Raw genomic sequence first — 6,530 nt, forward strand, 5'->3', positions numbered from 1 at the left:
GGTGATCTTACTGGTTGTGTCAGAGTTGGGATTTTGTTTTTTCACATGTGAATATCTATTTTTTGCTTTATAAACTCTTGGTTCCTTAGTAGAATTTTCAAGGTGGGGGAGGATACATCAGAGAAGCTTGTAATAATCCTAAAGGATATACCAGGGATAATTGCAGTCCTCACACTGACACAAAACCAATGTGACTCAAACTTATACCATAATGCATACAAAGTCAGGGTGATACTGACTAGTACAGACCAAGATACAGAAATAAATAGTTGCTAAATTCTGGTCAGAAAGCAACATAATTTGTTGATTCTAAAGCATCTACATCTTAAAGGAGTACTTAAATAAAAATTAAAACTAGGTTGGCCTTTCTCTTTCCCCCATCTTGCAACCTGTGGAGGCCTGCAGGGAACAGGATTCCTAAAAAAAACCAAATATGTCTGGAAGTCCAGTTCAAGGACATTTTTTGTTGGCTATAAGTGGGGTCTCTGGAACCAGAGGGAGCACACAGCTTGTCTTAAAATTGAAGGTGATTATACTCAATAGAACCAAATTCTATCTAGGCAAGAGATGTGCTTATGTATGCAAAGCAAAGAACAGCACAGTGACTCCTGGTGGCAAAATAAACAAAACCAGAGTAATCTGAGGAAAAGTAACTTGTGCTCATGGAAAGAATGGCATGGTTCGCGCCAAATTCCGAAACAACCTTCCTGCTAAAGCCACTGGCCACAGAATCTGTGTGATGTTGTACCTCTCAAGGTTTTAAACTTTCTGAAAAGTAAATTAATAAAGGTATAGAATTGTTCTCATACTTTTGTTAAAAGAAAGTTAGGGACACCTGGGTGGCTTGGTCACTTAAGCATCTGGCTCTTGATTTTGGCTCAGGTCATGATCTCAGGGTCTTGAGATTGAACTTTGAGTTGAGCTCCATACTCAGCTGGAAGTCTATTGGAGACTCTCTCTCCCTCTGCCCCTCCCCCAGCTTGTGTGCTCTCTCTATCTCTAAAATAAATAAATCTTTTTAAAAAATTAAAACTAGGTTGAAGACAAGTAGAAAAGCCTCAACATCAACAGGTGAATCTTTCAGATAGTAATAAAACCATATTGTGGGCACTATTCCCAATATTCTACCGAGAGCAAAACTATGGCTGTGTCTACATGAAGTAATCTTTTGATTGAGCTGTATTATTTGGGTCTAAAATGTTCAGTCATGATGTAATACAATTCCTATGATTCTACTCACACTTTGCCCAGCATTCACTCTTTCTCCTCTATCATCCATCCATGACTTTGTTTAGGAATTTGGAAAGCAGGCTGGTATCTCTTTTTCTCATATAATATTTAATTATGAGCAAATTATGTGATAAACTTGTGCCTGCTGCTCCAACCAGACCCTCACTTTTTTTGGTCAGTATTAGGTGTTCTGGGGGTCTTTTACAGTGGTCCCAGCCCATATTCAGCTCATAGAGAGATCAGGGAGGGATTCTTAAACTCTCTGTCTCAACTTCTAAGGAAAAAAAAGACACTTTGGAGCTCTCAAAAGTGTGTCATTTCCAACATCAGCCAGCCCCAGAAAATCCAGTTCTGCGGTTGGCATAGAAGCCTGAGAAATAGGAAAATCAGATTAATGAATGATTTCCATAGAGTATTATTGAGATCACCACAAATCCCATTAACTTTTTTTTAACCTCTCCATACATTGTCTGTTGTCATGGAAACACAGCTTCTGCTAAGCTGCCTATAAAAATAATTTAATGATTGGTGACCCTTCTAGCTAAATGTTAGCTAATAAGTATTAGAAATGTGGGCTTTCTTTATTTCAAAAACATGAAACAAAACAATCCCCTCTCCCCCCCAAAAAAAACTTCCACCTAAATTTTTTCCTAGGGTTTTAAAACTCATGCCTGCCTATCATGTTGGTAAGGCCTGCATCCGCACCCACCACCTCTTTCAGTCACATATTTACTCTGACATAATTGCAATTCTGTCCTGTTTTCCTGGAAAAATATTCACCATCATCAGCAATGAAGGCAAGAGTATAGCTATGAGAATGATGAGCTATTAAATGCTCTTGGAGAATTCTACTAAGGCGGCAAATGTATTTTGAGTGTACATTTTCCAGTGGATTGATTACTTGATTTGTTATTTTACAGGTTTGGGTCACTGTTGGTAATTACAGCATACTTAGTATTGCAGATGGTACCTTCATAAGTACCTTTTTGTTGAGGTGAGATGCTTCCATACCAAGAAAAACATTACAGGTTAACATTGTATCACATGTGATCAGACTGTGAAAGTACATGGGGTTGTCGAAAGAATCTTAAAATAATTTTATGGTTTAATTACCCAAATAATGCTGTTTCATTGTAGAGAGGTAAAAAATATTAAAAAGAAAAGGAAGATAAAAATACTCACCAGTTTTCCACCCACAACTGAGCATTTTAACTTTTAGAGATGCAGCTTTATATAATCTGTCTGCCTGCTTATCTGTGTTCTTCCCTTTCTATCCACGTATCAATTTATCTCTCTCTATATATATATACATGTATGTATATATATATTTAAAATGGGCTCATGCTGCACATATTTTGTAAATTTGTACTTCACATAAGACAGACATTTTCAGACAGATTGCTAAATGACTGACAGAGGACTTTAAAATCCCTGGTTCCCACTGCTGCTTCCCAGTGCTTTATGGATGCCTGAGGTAAAGGGGGAAATGTACAGCTCTATACATATACACTGATGAGAACATTATCCTATGTAATTTTTAAGATTTTGTTTATTTATTTGACAGAGAGAGACAGTGAGAGAGGGAACACAAGCAGTAGGAGCAGTAGGAGAGGGAGAAACAGACTTCCCGCTGAGCAGGAAGCCTGACGTGAGGCTCGATCTCAGAATCCTGGGATCATGACCTGAGCCGAAGGCAGACACTTAATGACTGAGCCACCCCAGGCACCTCCTATATTTTTGAACCAAGGGCGAAAGCTAATAAATCTCTACAATCAAGGACATGACTTTATACAAAGTCTCACGTTGGTTGCACAATCTGTTGGCACACCATTGTCACCCTTCATTAACCTGCCTGCGCGTGACCATGGGCTGCTTTCCCTTGTCAGGCTAAGGAACGGGGGTTAATTGAAAAGAACTGATGCCCTCCTGCAATAATGCAGGGCTGCGAGCATACAAACAGAAACCCATCTTTATTTGAAATTTTGATATTTTGTTTATCCCTAATGCATTTATCATTGCATTCATTTTGAGTTTTCAAATATTGCATTAAAATGTGATTTATCTTAATTATGGAGGGTTTTTTTTTTTTTTTCACACTTGGGGGAAACACCTCACTTGCCTCAGCCTGATCCTGGGCTTGAGGCTCCCAAAGGGAATGCCGGAATTGTCATTTTCTAAACAGACACTTCCTGCTGACTGGCAGCTGTGACTATGTGAGCTGTTAGGGACACACAGGGACTGTAAGGCTTGAGAGCGGATGAGGCCATGAAGACTTCAGAATTAAAGGTCTAATATTCCTAAGAAGCTAATAGAATAGAATTACTTTACGATGTTTCCTCACTCTCAAGAGAAGGTAGAGAGGGTAAAACACAGGGACATAGGCAATATAAAGTGGTCTGAAGTTGGTCGGGGCTGTGGCAAAATGAAGAATTCATGCCCTACCTAAATACTCTGGAAATAAACTTAAAAAAAGTAAAGGAGAAGAATGCTGGCCTGCCAAACTAAACCCCCGGTTCGCGATGCTTGCTGAGCTTTCACCATCCCTTACTGCCTTGGAAGCGCTGGGCCTTGAAACTAGACTTGGTCGGTTCAAATCTGGTCTTAGCAGAGAAGCTGATCCAATAGGGCCTCTTAGAACCTGGAGCTAATGGTTACTAAGTGTTGTGAGAACTAAATGATCATTTATTAACTCACCATGAGTACAAATGTATGTTTAAACTGTAGATAAAAAGAGGAATATTTCATGTTATACTGAGGGATTAAAAAAAAGGTATCTCTCTTGTTTGGAATTTTTTTAAGCATAGAAGGGAGACCACTGCTTTTTAAAAATTTCTTTTTGGGACACCTGGGTGGCTTAGTGGGTTGAGCCTCTGACTTGGGCTCAGGTCATGATCCCAGGGTCCTGGTATCAAGCCCCGCATCTGGCTCTCTGCTCAACAGGGAGCTTGCTTCCTCCTCTCGCTCTGCCTACTTGTGACCTCTCTCTCTCTGTCAAAAAATAAATTTTTTTAAAAAATCTTAAAAAAAAAACCTCTTTTCCACCATGTTGGAAAAAGAAGATGCAGGATAGAAACAAAAGGAGAAATGTTGTGTCTCTCTGTCCTTGTTTTCCCACCCTCTGGAGCCCTTCCACTCTACCTCGAGTAAGTGGAGGCAGAGAAAAGGCTGGAGATGCTAGGGGGTTCAGCGAGTGAGGGGGGATGCCTAGCAGGCAGCCAGAGAAAACCACACCTCCAGCCCGGGAGGGTAGGCAGCTCCTGCCTTCCCACGGGAGATCACCAACAGTGCTCTGCAGAGCTGCCCTTGCTGACTTTCTGACCTCCTATCAGCCTGGGCCAGTGAATCCTGCTTTCCTCCCCCACCCCCTGCCAAGGTAGCCAACCCTGTCTGTGTAGACGACTCCTGCCAGACCATAGACCGCTTAGGTGTGGGATTTTTGTTCTACTCAGTTTTATACTCTGGTTACCAGTGTGTCTGAAAATAGCAAGTGGTTATCAAGTAAATGCTTCAAGAACACGCAAATGGGTGAACAAATAAATGAAGAAGTAGACTTTGATTCTTGCCTGTCAGTCTCTACCTCCCTTTCCCTTCTTTTAGTTTTGTAAACTTCCCATAGGAGCTCCAAGTTACAAGTAAAGCTCTTGTCTAAGAAGAGGAAGAAGTACTTCTCTGAGAATTCAGCACGCTCACATATCACACCCAGGGATGAACTTGGAGCAGCAATGGCCCTGTCAATCTTACAAGTTGCAATTCAGGCACTAAATAATGGATGGCTGAGAGGTTCTGGCTACAGTCTCTCCCCTGTCCCTGCTTGTTCCATACCCGACTTTGCATCTTGGCCCTCCATTACTGCATCATTGTCTTTGCACTTGCTGTCGCTTTCTGCTGGGAATGTCCTTTCCCCCGATACCACTTTCAGGTCTTTTCTCAAACAGCATCTTCTCACCAAAGCCTTGCATGCCCAGCTCACTCAATATTTTCTATTACCCTTTCCTGTGAAAGTATTTTGGGTGGGGACAAGTCTTGTCTCCATTTAAAATACTATTTCCTTGGGGTGCCTGGATGACTCAGTCCGTTAAGCACGGGACTCTTGATTTCAGCTCAGGTCATGATCTCAGGGTTGTACGGTCGAGTGCCATGTAGGGCTCCATGCTGGATGTGGAGCCTGCTTAAGATTCTCTCTCTCTGCCCTTTATCTCTGCCCCTCCCCAGCCCTCCACCACTCAGGTTCATGCCTTCTTTCTCTAAAATCAATCAATCAATCAAGAATAATAAATACGATATCCTTTACTCGATTGTATTATTCACCTGTTTCCCATCATTACAATGTAAGCTTCATGAAGTTAAGAACTTCCACTGTTTTGTTTCTGTCTTCAGCTCTAAGACAAGAGGGCATTGCATAGAAACTCAGTAAACAGCAAATGAGTTGTCGCTCTCAACATGGAAACCACAAAATTAACTTAAGTCTTTTATTTGCTCCCTGAATTTAGCACATACTTTTTGACCTTCTCACTTTTAAAACTGGTTTCTCCTAACTATAGCATTCATCCATGGACCACTTTCTCACATCATTTGTAGTGGAACCAATGTTCCACCACACCTTTTCACACTCTTCCTGTAATAGATTATCTCTTCCTTATATTGAATCTATGCTACTTAATTTGAATGCAGCTGATGCTGGATCTTTTCCTTCTTCTCCTCAATGGAGAATAGATATTAGAACCAGGCCTGGCCAGTCAGCCCATCACATCTCCTGTTTTTGGAAATTAGCTTAGGCACCAGAATGACCAGAGTCCTCCTCTGGGATTTTTCTCTTATAAATGGCTGTTTGTTCATCATGTGGAGAAAGCTTGCCCAAGAAATGGCAAGAGACAGAGTCCTGGTAACATTATCTGGTCACCTGGTTCTAACAATGCCTGAAGCAAGTACTACTCTTGGACTTTTCAGTTATCTGTTTTAATACCCTTTTGTGCTTAAGTGAGTTTGAATTCTATTTCTGCCATGTACAACTTAGAAGATTCCTGATATACCAAGCCCTCTATGTTTGCCCCAGTTCCAGTCACCTCCTCCATGTAAGTAACCCCCTGGGCGATGCTCCTGGTTTCTGTTGGCCCCTGGAAATTTTCGCATCTGTGGCATAAACATGGTGATTTGTTATCCAAGTATATAATCTATCACTCCCTCCACTGCATGTTGATCACATATTTTCAAGATTTAATGCATAAATTGAAAATGCTGAGAGATAACACCATTATGTCTACAGAGGAGGAACACATGATAATGTAGAGTTGAGATGGGAA

This window comes from Mustela nivalis, assembly GCF_964662115.1.
Source record: "Mustela nivalis genome assembly, chromosome: 1".
Taxonomy (NCBI): domain Eukaryota; kingdom Metazoa; phylum Chordata; class Mammalia; order Carnivora; family Mustelidae; genus Mustela; species Mustela nivalis.